Raw genomic sequence first — 16,203 nt, 5'->3', positions numbered from 1 at the left:
GTCATGTGTTTTCTTCTGGGCTCCACACAGCATTTCCCCCTACTGAGCCCACTAATGCGGAGGAACCAGCTCACGTCGTTACTATCAAACACAGACCAGAAACCAACCTCCAGCAGACAAACTGACTTTGTTCTAAATAAATATATATATGTATAGAAGTTTCAGAGAAAAAAAAAAACTATGGACCTAACTGAGAGCATAAGAGGAGAAATTCACCCGAATGCGTGTGTATCAGTGGACTGGGTGACAAATAACAAATTTGATGGACTATTGATACTTTGACGTGAGACCGATTTCCCCCCCCCTCCCCCCACACACCCACCAATCATACATACTATGACCAACTTTCAACGACAGTGGGAAACGCAGGTTTCTTTCCCTCAAAAAATGAGAGACATTTGATGGAAATTGTGAATTAATTTGCTGGAGTCCCACTTTCGCCCCCTAGTGTTGGGGGGACAGCGTACGTTACCTTGGATCTGCGTTCTTGCCTCTCATTGGTCAAGACTGATAACAGCCAATGAGGGCAAGTCTAGTGAAAAACATTCAATGAAAAAAATAATTACAGAACAAGGCAAACAGCAGTTCCCTTGCAGATGGACAAGAACTCTAGTATTCCAATTTTCTCAACTATTAAAAAAGAAAACTGTACCATGAAAAGAAAAGAAAAATCTCCAAAAAAAGTTTGTGCAATGTCTAAATATTTGAATCTCTCATCCCATTACTAAGAAAATATGTGTTTTCCCTTCCTGTTTAGAGAAAAAAGTATGACAAAGATAATTGATTCTGGGAAATTGGAAATTGATATATAATTGGTAATTGAGCAAATGTGATTTGGGTTACAAACATAAAACCATGTTTTCTCCTTGTCAGTACGGAGAAAAGATACTTTCCTCTCCATCCCTCCTGCTGCCACCTCACTCCGTTCTTTTCCTAAATCAATCCCCCCCATCCTTCATCCCCCTTTACTCACAATGGCAGATTGTATGTAACCATTCATTAACTGAAGACCGAACAGGGTCTTATCTATTTTCTATTGTTTTATATCTATCTCTGTAACTGCTAGAGTCAAAACGGCTGCCAAGTCTGGAGACTGGCTCCATCCCATCCTTCTTCCTCATCCAGTTTGTCCGGTTTATGTTCCTCTCCGTCCTCCTCCTCCCAGTATCTACCTGTTCTTTCTAAATGTTATTGTAAAGTGTTCCAGTGAGATGACTCTAAATATGTGTACATTAACAGAGGGGAATACACTTGGTTATATACTTCTTAGATCTCTTGTTGCGTGGTCTGTTGGTCTCGATCAGTCACATATATTCCAGATGTTGTTTTTCACATCGAGGAGTGTTAACACAACACTTATTTCAACACTCCTACTACATAACACTAAGTACCTCCTAATTTAACACGTACTTAACGTACTTGACACAAAGTATATCCTACTTTAACACTTACTTAACACTAAGTATCTACTACTTTAACACCTACTTAACACTAAGTAGCTACTACTTTAACACGTACTTAACACTAAGTACCTCCTAATTTAACACGTACTTAACACAAAGTATATCCTACTTTAACACGTACTTAACACAAGGTATCTTCTACTTTAACACGTACTTAACACTAAGTCTCTACTACTTTAACACGTGCTTAACACTAAGTATATCCTACTTCCACTTACAAAAGGGGAAGTTGAAGCTGGCGCTTTATAGGGACTAATGAGGCTGGATATTTAAGGTATTATTCCAGTATAATGTTAGTCCAGTGCACCTGTCAGGAGTCGTTAATACACATGCACAGACATCACAACAGACATCACAACAGACATCACAACAGACATCACAACATAACAATCCTGTCTGCCTTCCAGGGTTGACTAGGTGACGAGTGGAAGAGGAGATAAGAGTTGCTTCCTTACCTACACACATAGGTCATACTGTATTTACCAATAATGTACACTCCCTGGACAGTTTATTAGGTACCCCATTCAGGAAAATGGATCGTTCCTACAGACAGTGAGTCACGAGGCCTTGGATTGCTATATAAAGCAGGCGGACAGGCATTCTGTTACTAAGCGAGTTTTGGGCTTGGTATGATCGTCTGTGCCAGGCACGCCGGATCCCGTATCGGGGCTTTTGATGCAGAACAGTGTCGTCATGTGGACAAAAATAGCTTGTTGATGAGAGTGGGTTTAAAAAAAATGTAACTAGGCAAGTCAGTTACCAGGGAACAGTAGGTTAACTACCTTGTTCAGGGGCAGAACAACAGATTTTTACATTGTCAGCACAGGGATTCGATCCAGCAACCTTTTGGTTACTGGCCCAACGCTCTAACCACTATGTTACCTGCTGCTCCAGGTTGAAGGAGGACGGCAAAACTGGTGGTGTACGGCCATCCAATCTCCAGCAATTGCGCGATGCCATCACATCAGCATGGATAAACATCACTGTGGAATGATTTTGACTTGTAGAATCCATGCCTCAAAGATATCAGGCTGTTCTGAAGGGACAGGGGGTCCGACACGGTACTAGATGGATGTACCTAATAAACTGAGTGTATACTTAAACAATAAAGCATGGGGGGGTATATGACTAATATACCACGGCTAAGGGCTGTTCTTTGGCACGACGCATCTTGGTTACAGCCCTTAGCCGTGGTATATTGGCCATATACCACAAACCCCCAATGTGCCTTATTGCTATTATAAAGTGGTTACCAACGTAGAGCAGTAAAAATACATGTTTTGTCATACCCATGCTATACGCTTTCAGCCAATCAGCATTCAGGGCTTCAACCACCCAGTGTATACTCCCGTACAATGAGCACGCACATAATGGAGAACATCTGGCCTCCAACCCCACACACTATGGAGAACATCTTACTTCCAACTCCACACACTATGGGGAACATCTGGCTTCCAACTCCACACACTATGGAGAACATCTGGCTTCCAACTCCACACACTATGGAGAACATCTGGCTTCCAACTCCACACACTATGGAGAACATCTGGCTTCCAACTCCAAACACTATGGAGAACATCTGGCTTCCAACTCCACACACTATGGAGAACATCTGGCTTCCAACCCCACAGAGGTGACTGTTACACTGGTAGTGATGGTATCTTCTACATCCCTTTGGCTCTCACAATCCTGGGGGTATTTCGTCTGACCAAGACCTGCGGCTGGAAGACAAGGATACAGGTTACAGAGTTATTTGGGTTGATGAAAGCCAGTGGAGACACTAATAGGAAAGTCTGATAATTGAAATGTATATTGTTATTTCTCCCTACACTAGTCCAGCAGTCAGCAGGCAGAAACACACAAATAACAGAATGCGCATGCACACACTTCACACACGCCTCACACACACACGCCTCTCACCACAAAAAAAAGACTTGGGTACCAAATAAATATTCTCTTTCTCCAAGCATGATACTAATGTTATATAAAAACATGAACAGAGAACCCAAACCCAACTCAGTCACAGAGTTCTCTGGAGCAAGCTAGGTAAAGGATGGCTTGATCATCGACTTCACATCCTAAAGAATTCCCTCCAATTAATGTTGGTGTTTCCCCTCTATTTCATCATCCCTTGTTCTTTCTCTCCCCTTTGTTCCATTCAAAAACAAACGCTCCCCCGCGGCCACACCTTACCAACATGACAGGTCTCTTCAAACGCTACGACTCCTAACTAGTCTGAAGACATGAGAGCGAGAGCTTCGCACCAACGCCAACCCCTTCTCTGAAAATACTCAACTCTGTTCTTCCTCAGCTTGCTTCCCTCTGCATTCATCAAAACGTCTATGGCGTCTCGTAACTACGCATTGTTGAGAAAAGCGTTGTGGTAAACAAGCCTTGGACGTTGCTTTAAGGAATACATCATCACTTCCCCCAACGAGCCATCAGCTCTGACATAATCTGAAGCAGCCGCTTCAGCATGCACAAATTAGTGTTACTGTGCGTTTGCGTTTGCGATGGGTCTTCAATCACAGTTTATTGTTTATTCACTTCGCTTTCTGAGCTCAAATGTCTTGTGTGATGTACGGTGTCTGATGTGTGTGTGTGTGTCTGATGTGTGTGTGTGTCTGATGTGTGTGTGTGTCTGATGTGTGTGTGTGTGTGTGTGTCTGATGTGTGTGTGTGTGTGTGATGTGTTCCCTCCAGGCACATCATTTTAAATGACAGAGGAGCATCCCTCAGGGCTAAAACTGGTGCCACTGCAGAGAGCAGGGCAGGTAATCCTTCCCAGCCTATTACCTCTAAAAGGGGTTTGGGGCAGGGACTCCTCAGGGCTTTTAATATGGCAGGTCACGATAGAACTACTGGTATTATGTTGTTAACATACAATCAAAGATGCAGTGACATTGTGTTTCATATTGCCTCATAGACAAATATCAAGAAAAGTGTTTGTGTGTGTGTTTGTGCAAGTGCATGTGTGTGTATGTACGTGCGTGTGTGTGTGTGTGTGTGTACGTGTGTGTATAAAAGTTTGTCCACCATAGTTCTCAGTGCCACTACCAACCCAGCTTCAGTGCTCTGAATTTCTGTGTGTTAACACCATCCCAAACAGTATCAAACCCCTCTCTCTATCCACTATGGTGAGAGAGCGGGCCTAGTCTCTCTCTCCTACTACTCCCCCACACTCAAGTCTCCTCCACGGGGTGCATCATGTGTTACTGATCCAGAACCTTTCTCTAAACCGCCGGGGGCCTTCTCTGATGACACACCAGCTGATCTAGGACCTGTGGAAACCGCGGGAAGCTTTCTCTGATAACACAACAGCAGCAGCAGCCTCTGACGATCCTCCTCCTCCTCTCACACTTTCTCATTGTCTCTCTCTCCCGCTCCACATCTCTCTCAACCTCTCTCTCTCAATGTCTCTCTCTCCCTCTCCACATCTCTCTCTCAATGTCTCTCTCTCTCCACACATCTGAGTGTGTAGAAATGCACAAGATGTGTCATGGCTGACAGACACATTGATAGCCACGGGTGAGGATGACACATAGATGCCCAATTTACAAGTCAAATATGTATCGTGCGCTATCTGTGTGGATGGGAACCAGGGAGAGAGAGATAATGGAAGAGAGAAAGGTAGTCAGACAGCAAAAGAAGGAGACAGAGTAGGAGAAAGAGACAAAGTAAGAGAAAGGGAGAGCGAGAGAGTAAGAAAGAAAGAGCGAGAGAGTAAGAGAGAGCGAGGCTGTCAGTGTAGTGCAGAACTCTGCAGCCCTGCAGACATACTGAAGCACAGGGACGTGGAATGATGGATGAACATATAGCTACCTGCCTCCAAACACTAGTCACTGGAATAGAGCCATTCTCACTGCGCTTATCTATCAATCTGACTGTCAGAGGATTACAGCAGCTCAGAGGCAGATGGAGAGATGGAGGACATGGGAATGGGATGAAGTGATCTGTACTGCAAAGGGGAGACATAGCTGAGATTGGAGGAGCAAGCCTAGGTGTGTGTGTGTGTGTGTGTGTGTGTGTGTGTGTGTGTGTGTGTGTGTGTGTGTGTGTGTGTGTGTGTGTGTGTGTGCGTGTTTTCCGAGCTGCACCATCCTTCCCCTACCCTTTTTTGCCCCGGTTGCCATGGTAACCAGGTCCGGCCATTGCGCGTGCTTGTTTAGGGTGTAAAGGCCATGTTGAGACCAGCAGCAGACGCCACAGATAGAATAGAGCCCTTGTCTATAAAGACTCAGAGGCTTCTTCACTCAGCCCATACAACCACTCCATGTTGAATTCTAATCACCACTGTACCAATAACAAACTACATCATTGTCATTGATTAATTAATCACGTTTGAGATTAATCCTACGCTCATTCACACAGAACAAATTAAGGACACAAAAGAATGAATAGGTGCTCATATACTGTTGTAATCAGGCCACTGTGGCTTTAAAGTAAGTATCCAGCTCACCTAGATATATTCCTTAAATGTAGTCACATTCTATTCTACTTAAATCTACTCATCATTCTATTCAACTCTATCAAACTAAGGAGGATATTGGAGCTGACTGTACTATTAACACAAAACCAAATCAAATCTAAATGTATTGGTCACATACACATGGTTAGCAGATGTTATTGCGAGTGTAGCGAAATTCTTGTGCTTCTAGTTGACAGTTCAGCATTATCTAACATGTAAAATAACAATTCCACAACAACTACCTAATACACACAAATCTATGTAAAGGAATGGAATAAGAATATATGAATATATGGATGAGCAGTGACAGAGCGGCATAGGCAAGATGCAATAGATGGTATAGAATACCGTATATACATACGAGATGAGTAATGCAAGATATGTAAACATTAAAGTGGCATTATTGAAGTGACTAGTGATCCATTTATTAAAGTGGCCAATGATTTTAAGTCTGTATGTAGGCAGCAGCCTCTGCGTTAGTGATGGCAAATACCACACACAGTGTATGAGAAGTCTTAGGGAAGGACTGGGATAGGGAGGGACTGGGACAGAGAGGGACTGGGATAGAGAGGGACTGGGATAGAGAGGGACTGGGATAGAGAGGGACTGGGATAGGGAGGGACTGGGATAGGGAGGGACTGGGATAGGGAGGGACTGGGATAGGGAGGGACTGGGACAGAGAGGGACTGGGATAGAGAGGGACTGGGATAGAGGGACTGGGACTGGGATAGAGGGAGGGACTGGGATAGAGAGGGACTGGGATAGGGAGGGACTGGGATAGGGAGGGACTGGGATAGGGAGAACTGGGATAGAGAGGGACTGGGATGGAGAGGGACTGGGATAGAGAGGGACTGGGATAGAGGGACTGGGACTGGGATAGGGGGACTGGGGACTGGGATAGGGAGGGACTGGGACTGGGATAGGGAGGGGGACTGGGATAGGGAGGGACTGGGATAGAGAGGGACTGGAACTGGGATAGAGAGGGACTGGGACTGGGATAGAGAGGGACTGGAATAGAGAGGGACTGGGATAGAGGGAGGGACTGGGATGGGAGAGAGGGACTGGGATAGGGAGAACTGGGATAGAGAGGACAGGGATAGGGAGGGACTGGGATAGAGAGGGACTGGGATAGAGAGGACAGGGATTGGGAGGACAGGGATAGAGAGGACAGGGATACAGAGGACAGGGATTGGGAGGACTGGGATAGAGAGGACAGGGATAGAGAGGACAGAGATTGAGAGGACAGGGATTAGACTGGCAGGGTTGACCGAACACTTTCAACAGGTAAGGATAATTAATAGACCAACTGTGGAAGAGCAAAAGGGGTTAGAAAGGAAAACAGAGGGTTGATGAGGAAATAAGAGAAAGAAACAGAGTGATATATAGAAAACAAGGAGAGAGGGTCAGCTATTATGAAGACAGTCCCCAGGTACATATCCAACTGGTTGTCTGTTAAAGGTGGTCGGTGGAAGGATGGACTTCCTATATTTCATTTGGATAAGAGATGGGGCCAATCTGTCATCATCGTTCACACAGCAGGGCTATGGACTTCCTAGATTTAAATTTCAATACTCTATTGTTGGAGGTGCATCTCAATGCTCTGTCAAAGTCTTACCCTGTACTACAGATCAAGACAGTACACTGACAAGTTCAATCCATATTGCAGCTTTATTCATTTCAGAGCATGAGCAGTATGACCTCATTCAATCATTTGCAGTTGTAACCATCTTTTTCCAACAGAACACCCGTGTGTTTATATGGTGTGCTGATCCACAGCGTGGCTTATTAGGAAAAACCACCCCACCTCTTAATATGCACATTGCATAATACAGTGTAGCTTCAAAACAAGCAACATTTATTATCTTGGGCGCTGTGACACACAGCCGAACAAAATGAATACAAAGTGCCCGGCGCTTCTCAAGCAAAGTGAAGAACAAATAACTGCCGTTGTGTCGGCCATTTTGTCACAATAATGAAGCATGTAATTGTTCTGCACACATTATGCAGAGGCCAATTGAAATATTTACCCTCACACACTCCTTCTCTGAAGTATTTTGTGTAAACACAACTATTTATTCAGCTTCTCTTATCAGCCGCCTCAAAATAGCAGCTTTTGTAGTTGTTTGTGTGCTGGCATGCACTTCACAGCCCCACAACACTGCCATGGTATTTGTAGAATTAGTTTGGCTATCAACTAAAAAGATGTTACACATTTTAGGGATGCCAGTAACATAGAACAACTACAGTACTGAGTCATTTAGAATCTTGTACTAAGGAGAAAGTTAAGATATCATGACAAATTGCAAAAGGAGGCTTGGCATACTTCTCAGTGGAGCTATAACTAGTGCAAAAACACGGTCTTGTGTTTAGAGAATAACTTAACTATAATTGAGTATTTGATCCAAAAATACATTCTGCCATAGATTTAATAGGACATTTAAACAGGATAATTTTCTTTGCGATGTAAAGTCATTTCACACATACAGTAGAATTCTACAAGGCAGGCTTTACAAAGCATTTTTCTTCTGTACTGTTGCTGTTCTCAATCTAACAATATGCAGTCTTGTCTTACCATAACTCACTAAGATAGAAGCATTGTTCAGTCTTCTTTAAACATCAGTTGACTATTCCATAGTGAAAGACATCTTTTGACCAATTTGAGGGAAAGGGTTGATCAGCAGAAAGATACAAGCTCAGCAACGAGTCATGATGACGACTGCCTAAACATTGTGTATGTTTTATCATTTCGCCTTGATAGATCCATCGAAATGTGCAAGTGATCTAAATAAAATAAAAAATGTAAATGATAAATTAATTCAGAGAATCTTTGAATATGCATCATGCAATTGGAGTTGCATGATGCACGTTGAAACACTGCCCTCTGCTGTCCATCTTCAGAAAACAGGCCATTTTGACCCTCATAGTATGCCCTCTTTTTGTGTTTCTGCACATGGGGACCTTTTATTTGACCTACGTGGTATTCAGTTTTTCTATGTCAAAGGATAGCCTGGAATGCACACTGAATATCACTCGATTTCACTATTGTTTTGCTTGAACGCAGCAATATTATGTATATACTCCAGGCCAGTGGAGGCTGCTGAGGGGAGAACGACTCATAATAATGTCCGGAACAGAGCAAATGGAATGGCAACAAACACCTGGAAACGTTGTGTTTGATACCATTCCACTGATTCCGCTCCAGTCATTACCACGAGCCCCTTCTCCCCAATTAATAAGGTGCCACCAATCTTCTGTTGTCCAGGCTATCCTTGATAAAGTTTTCACCCTGTAGTTCAATGAAAGGGACGTCCGGTCTCCATGTGCAGCAACACACCAAAGATTGTCAATTATATTAACAAGATAGTCAAGTGACCTCAAAGATGGAAGGCAGGCGGGAGGTGACGAGATCAGGTCGGATCATTCTAGACAGTGAGAGGGCAGATAAAAGTATGTGAACAACAGGCCATAGAGATAGATAGAATACTCATCTTTGTATCTGTGCCATTATAGCGTCTGTGACAACATGGGCAGCGCCATTGAGGCTATCTCCATTTTAAAGTAGTGAATTTTGTTCTTCACTGGCTGATTGCTCCTAACTCATAGGAATCCCAGCCCAGTTGACTACTTTAAAATGGTGGAAGCCCTCAATGGCCATGTCCATGCTAAAACAGGTTATAGCCACGATGACACCTTTATCTGTCCCTAGGACAACAGGCACATCTCCGATATAAAGTCGTCCACTTATATCAATGCATTCATAGCCTCTGTCAAGGCCCCAGCAACCAGATATTCCAGTTTTCCGGGGAAATGGAAAGAGAGCCTGCTTTTGGATGTTAACAAGGCGACACCAGAGATAGAGAAAAGAGGAGATAGGAATCCCATTGTGAATATAAACGGAAGAAAGTATAACGCCCCACCCAGCAAACTGTCGACCAATCGTGTTCACATTGTCATGCGATTGCTAAAATAATTGTCAGGCAAACCCTTCTCAAAGTCAGGGTATGAGTCGAGAAACTTGCCCATTTTCCTCGAATGTACGTAATGTCACGATTCCTAAGCTATACGATATTACTAAAAACAAGTTAATTATCTCACATCTCGGAAAATATTTGTAATGTACTTCTTGTTGACGTTATTCATGCCAATGTTGTTGTTTTTTTAGCTAGCACCCATTTGACTCCCATTCACACCTTGAAGGAGAGCCCTCTTTGTCCCAAAATTGCCGAGAATGTACGACATGGCCCATTGACGACATATGGGCAACGTACACAATGGGCACTCATACGATTCCAATGGAGTTTCCCATCTCCTAAAAATAATCTCTGGCGACATTCCATTTGAACTCCTCCTCATTTACTGGATTGGTTGAACAGTGCAGAAGAAACCTCCGGACAGCTTTTTTCTTCTCGTCAAGACCAGCATGTAGGGGAACTCGTTTCAGGCGTTTATTTTACACCTGCTATGTTAGGTTAGTACATTCATAACAACCTAGCCATTCCGAAACTTCTATTCGAATAAAATACGCCTCACGTAGCAAATTAGCCATTACATTTTTTGTTGACCAAATTTGACACGCTCTCAACTATCCGACTTCGTAGGCTTGTTTTCATGGGCAGAGTAAAACCTCACTTCCTCTCTGAGCACACCAAACAACCAGCCCTCCCACCACCAGAGATAGAAGAGTAAGCAAAACACCCCACTTGCTGTTTTTTTTTTTTTTTTTTGGGGGTCAAAAAGAAAGTTAATGAACTAAGTAGACCAGACCCAACTGCTATTGCATTGGTGTCTATGGGAAACACACCCACTTTTTTCAAACAGTAAAAGGCCTGTGTGAACTATCTTCATTTATCCACCAGCTTTGACCACCACATGGAATCTGAGCGAGGGCTAGGCTAGCCACATCCTTCCTTTGAGTAGCCTTTAGAGTATAGCTAGCTACGGTCTGTGGCCTGTGGGCATGGAGTGTGATTAAGTGGTGATGCTGTCTAAACTAAACGCACTTTCCTAATATAGAACTACCCCTTTTATGATGATGATATAATTGTGTGTTCATAATTTTCTGATCTTGTAGGAAGTTAATCTAACAAATTGTGGTAATTAAAAAAAACGGAAAGAAAACAACAATTTAGCTCTATTTGCCTCAACTTAAAGGCCCTCAGAAAAATGTAGTTGGTCTTGTTTACTTTTTCAGTGGGACTACAAACGGCATAGGTATTACATATTCACCCAATTATATTTTTGCATGGCATTGGAGTTCAGTTCAATGGTGTGGTTGTGTTAAAATCATCCCTGGATACAAAATGAAAGCCAGCAAACTACCAAATCAGAAGGAATAACAAAGTTTAGAAGCCTTTCTTTCCCTCAGAAAGCTTGCAAGCACCAGTCAAAGATAAAAATCATAATTTTTACCAAGTTCTCCCAACCTTAATCATCTTCTTAACATTACGCTTTGATGAACAGGGAAATGCACTCTTTATGGATTTGGATTTAAACAAACGTAATCTCGCATAGGGCTCAAGGTTCTCCGCTCCTTCAGATTTCCCTCAAAGAAAAGGAATCAGTTCAAAGGAGAATCACCAGAACAGAGGCAGATCGGAATGCTAAGAGAAAGTCTGTGTCTATTCTTTATTAATGATGAGGATGGCGTCCTCCCTTGAGGAGTGGAGTGCTTTGGACGAGTGGGGATTCTGATTTAATTACATTTTTACTGCTTCGATGCATTAGGCCTACCCACGCTAAAATCATTTGTCAAATATAGTATAAGAAAAATGTATTTTGTTACATGAAAGTAGGATTTGAGGGGAAATGTAAAACATTTATTTCTAGCATTGAATGATTGTGTACTAAAAGCAAAGTTAAAAGAAAACAGAACAAATACATAAATACTATAGAAATATGCACAGATACCTATAGACATTCACTTCACATGGTAACAGTGAGAGCCTCAAAGACCTCGGTCCAGAGGGTACTCCTTTTATGTATCTTCCAAATGGCACCCTATTTTTAATTTTTCCTTTATTTTACTAGGCAAGTCAGTCAAGAACAAATTCTTATTTTCAATGATGGCCTAGGAACAGTGGGTTAACTGCCTGTTCAGGGGCAGAACGACAGATTTGTACCTTGTCAGCTCGGGGATTCGAACTTGCAACCTTTCGGTTACTAGTCCAACGCTCTAACCACTAGGCTACCCTGCCGCCCCGTCCCTATATAGTGCACTACTTTTGATCGAGGCTTGTAAGGCGCTGGTTAAAAGTAGTGCACTATGTAGGGGATAGGGTGCCATTTGGGATGGAATAATTGCTTTCTCTGTGTGTTTTGGATGTGAATTGACATTCTATGAGGCGTAAGAGTTTTAAAGTGCAAAGTCTCAGAGTAGTACTTAGATGCAGAGCCTTCAGAAAGTATTCACACCCATTGATTTTTTCAACATTTGGTTGTGTTATAGCCTGAATTTAAAATGGATTAAATTGAGATGTATCCCTGGCCTACACACAATACTCCATAATGCCAAAGTGGAATTATGTTTTTAGACATTTTTACAAATGAATAAAAAAAACAAAAAGCTGAAATGTCTTGAGTCGATAAGTATTCAACCACTTTGTTATGGCAAGCCTAAATAAGTTCAGGAGTAAAAATGTGCTTAACAACTCATCATAATTAGTTACATGGACTCACTCTGTGTGCAAGAATAATGGCTAACATGTTAACATGAAAGACCAGGGAGGTTTCCCAATGCCTTGCAAAGAATGGCACCTATTGGTAGATGGGTGTTAATGAAATAAAAAGCAGACATTGAATATCCCTTTGAGCATAGTGAAGTTATTAATTACATTTCGGGCGGTGTATCAATATACCAAGTAAGTACAAAAGTACTGGCATCCTTCTGAACTCAGAAAAAAATATATTTAATCCATTTTGAATTGAGGCTGTAACTCATCAAAATGTGGAGTAAATCAAGGGGTATGAATACTTTCTGAAGGCAAGAGTCATTTAATGATAACGTCTCTAGAAACGTAAAGACACTGCATTTTGGAGTCAGATTTGCAGAGCTAATTTGCATGTTTAGACCTCACAACTAGCCTAAATTCTGAAACAGTTTTCCACCTTTTACATATAGCGCGAGTTGGGGGAGCACTTTCCTCTGTCACGTTAGTATGGTTGTTCCTGACGATTGCTAGCAATAGTGGATCCAACTAGACTAACATATTACAAGTTGTGCAATCATTGGGACATGTAGCCTATTTGAATCATTATGGAATGCAGACCATACGTCGCAGTTTAAACCTGGAGCACGGTCCACGACGACTGGACCGTTGTCATCAAAGTGCTACGATTAGTGAGGATTATTAGGGTACATTTATAGGACTACTGTTAAACCTCTATTGTACACTTCAGCTTCCAATATTTCACGGATTGAACAATTGAATATGGCAATTTTCAGGATTAATCAACCCACTATTTTTGATTCAATATATTTAATGCGTAAAGGCTCTTCAAACTGATTCTCCTAATCCTAAATAATATACAAGATCAAAGTATTGGTGCTGACAATGAGAAAGTATTTATGTGAGTATTTATTTGGCTTTCTTTAATTGATACTTAATATTCTGAACTGTTCTCTCCATATATTCTAGTGTGTCTGTCGAGAAAAGTAAAAAGGTTCACCAAATTTAAAGGGATGGCTTTGTATTGAATGTTTCATTTAATTTCAGCGTTTAAATTAAAATGTACTTAGTGCGCGTAAAGCAACCACGCCTGCAAAGCCCGTTACTGCACCTGCATAAAAGTACGTTTGAATACCAACTACTGAGAAGTGAGTAGGAAAGGTGTACATTTCCTAAATCTGAATCGAGCTCATACGGAGTTGGCTGCAGCATATTATTATATTACAGTCCGTCTAAATGTCTGGCTCAGATACTTAAAGGATTGCTGTAAAGCAAAAACATGTTGGGACTATGTCAACAATGGACTAATGAAACAAATACCCCAAAAACTATTTTTGGTGTGTAGTTTTCCTTTAGGGCAGTGTATATGCACTGCAGAACATGCCATTTAGTTACACTGCACTGAATATCTGAGCCAGCCATATACAGTCATCTCCAGAATTATTGGCACCCTTGATAAAAATGAGCAAAAACCTGACCTGTGACCTGCGTTAACATTTCACTGTATTGTGTCTTTCCATGGATTCCGGTTTCACTGGGGTTTAAACATCTGGTAAAACGCATGAAAAATCAGTGTCATTCGTCACCAAGGTGAACTGCAAGGAAGTCACAAATGAAGAGACAAATGGTTGTTGACTTCCCCAAAACCAGGCATTGGGTGCAATTAAGCATTTTAAAACGACTGGAAGTGGTAAACTTACATTGCAGAGGAGACAATTACATCTTGTCCCCACGCAGTGAGGAAGATGGTTCGGGAGGCTAAGAAAAGTCCAAGGGCCACAGTTGGAGAATTACAGGACTTGGTCACATGTTGGGGTCTCCAAATCTACAATTAGACGCCACCTCCATGCCAATAGTCTAGTTAGAAGGGTTGCCATAAACAGCCTTTATTGACAGCAACCAACACAAGTAAAGGCCTGGAGTTTGCTAAATGGCATTGGCAATTCAATTGGAACCGGGTGCTATGGTCAGACGGTGAAAATAGTCCTCTTTGGCCTCGAAATAAGCAGATAATAACCCTCATACCTACTGTAAAATATGGTGGTGGATCTTTGATGTTATAGGGCTGTTTTGCTTGCACCGGTCCTGAGGCCCTTGTTAAGGTCAACGGCATCATGAACTCTACCAAGTACCAGAACATATTAACCAAGAACCTGGTTGCCTCTGTCAGGAGGCTGAAACTTGGAAGTGGATCTTCCAGCAAGACAATAACTCCAAGCACAAAAAAAAGAAAATGTTGCAATGGCCATCTCAGTCTCCAGACTTGAATCCCAGTGAAAATCTGTGGTTTGAAGAGGGCAGTCCATAAGTGCAGACCAAAGGATATGAAGGATCTAGAAAGAGTCTGTATGGAGGAATGGTCTAAAATCCCTCCCAATGTGCTATCCAATCTCATAAAACATTATAGAGAAAGCCAAAGTGCTGTTATCCTCGCAGAAGTATGGAAAACAGCGATATCAAAAAACATTTTTGCTTAAACACTTTTGTTAGACAAAAGATTTTTCTCTGAGCAAAGTATTAGTATAACACAGTATAATTCTCCCATTTTTATGATTGTACAATACAGCTCAGTATTTGTATAATTTATTATATACAGTATTTTTTGCTGATCTTTATCAAGGGTGCCAATCATTTTGGAGGTGACTGTGTCTATCCAGAGTGTCTGGGGTTCTCTTTTGTTTCATGGGAACATGTATTTCTACCTGGTCTGTCTTTACAAAATGGCACTGGGTTAGTCACAACGTAAGCAAGGCGATGGGAGACAAAGCACTGACCATGAAGAACAAAACCCTCACTCTGGTGTGTGTGTGTGTAACATATGGGTCAGTGAACTGAGCACAGTGAACACACACACACACACTGCTCCTCACCCCGTGTATCTGAAAAGCATTGGGCTTCACAACCGCCACACCATATAAATGTGTACGGTCACACAGAAAACGTGGGAGAGATAAAGACAGCTGATCCTTTCACGTGTCTAACACACTGCACCGCGAAGGAAGCATATAGCCTACAAATAACCTATTTCCCATTTAAATTAATTGTGCAGCTTGATATTCTATAGATATTTGTTGTGGCATTAACTAAATATATTGTGTAGCTTTACTTTCAAGAGATCTTCTATAGCTATTCACAGTTAGACTATTTTTGAAAAGTTCCCCGCAAGCCAAAATGTTGAATAAAATTCTATTTCAATTTCCCTAGCCGGTTGTCTGTGTGGTTAGTCCATACGCAGCTGGTAACAAAACATCCACAGCAAAGTATTATTCAACAGACTTTCCAAACAGGGATCTGCTTTAGGTAACCTTCCTTACAGGTGACAGGTCACTTCTTCTCTGCTCACCACAAAATAAAAGTCCTGCATGTGCATCATATGTGGGCAGCAATCCATGCACACAAGGCTTTTAGGGGACTTTTATTTTTACATGAGGTGTAGAGAGGAAGTGTAGCTACACTTCCTAGGAAAATAAATGAATATATATATATATATATATATATATATATATATATATATATATATATAAAAATGAATAGACTTGGATTAATATATGGATTAATTATTGCTAGCTTTTCATTTGGAAAAACCCCAAAGGTAAATAATAAAACC

The sequence above is a fragment of the Oncorhynchus tshawytscha genome, linkage group LG15 (assembly GCF_018296145.1).
Source record: "Oncorhynchus tshawytscha isolate Ot180627B linkage group LG15, Otsh_v2.0, whole genome shotgun sequence".
NCBI lineage: Eukaryota > Metazoa > Chordata > Actinopteri > Salmoniformes > Salmonidae > Oncorhynchus > Oncorhynchus tshawytscha.
The sequence above is the reverse complement of the archived record's forward strand: the minus strand, read 5'-3'. Positions refer to the sequence as shown.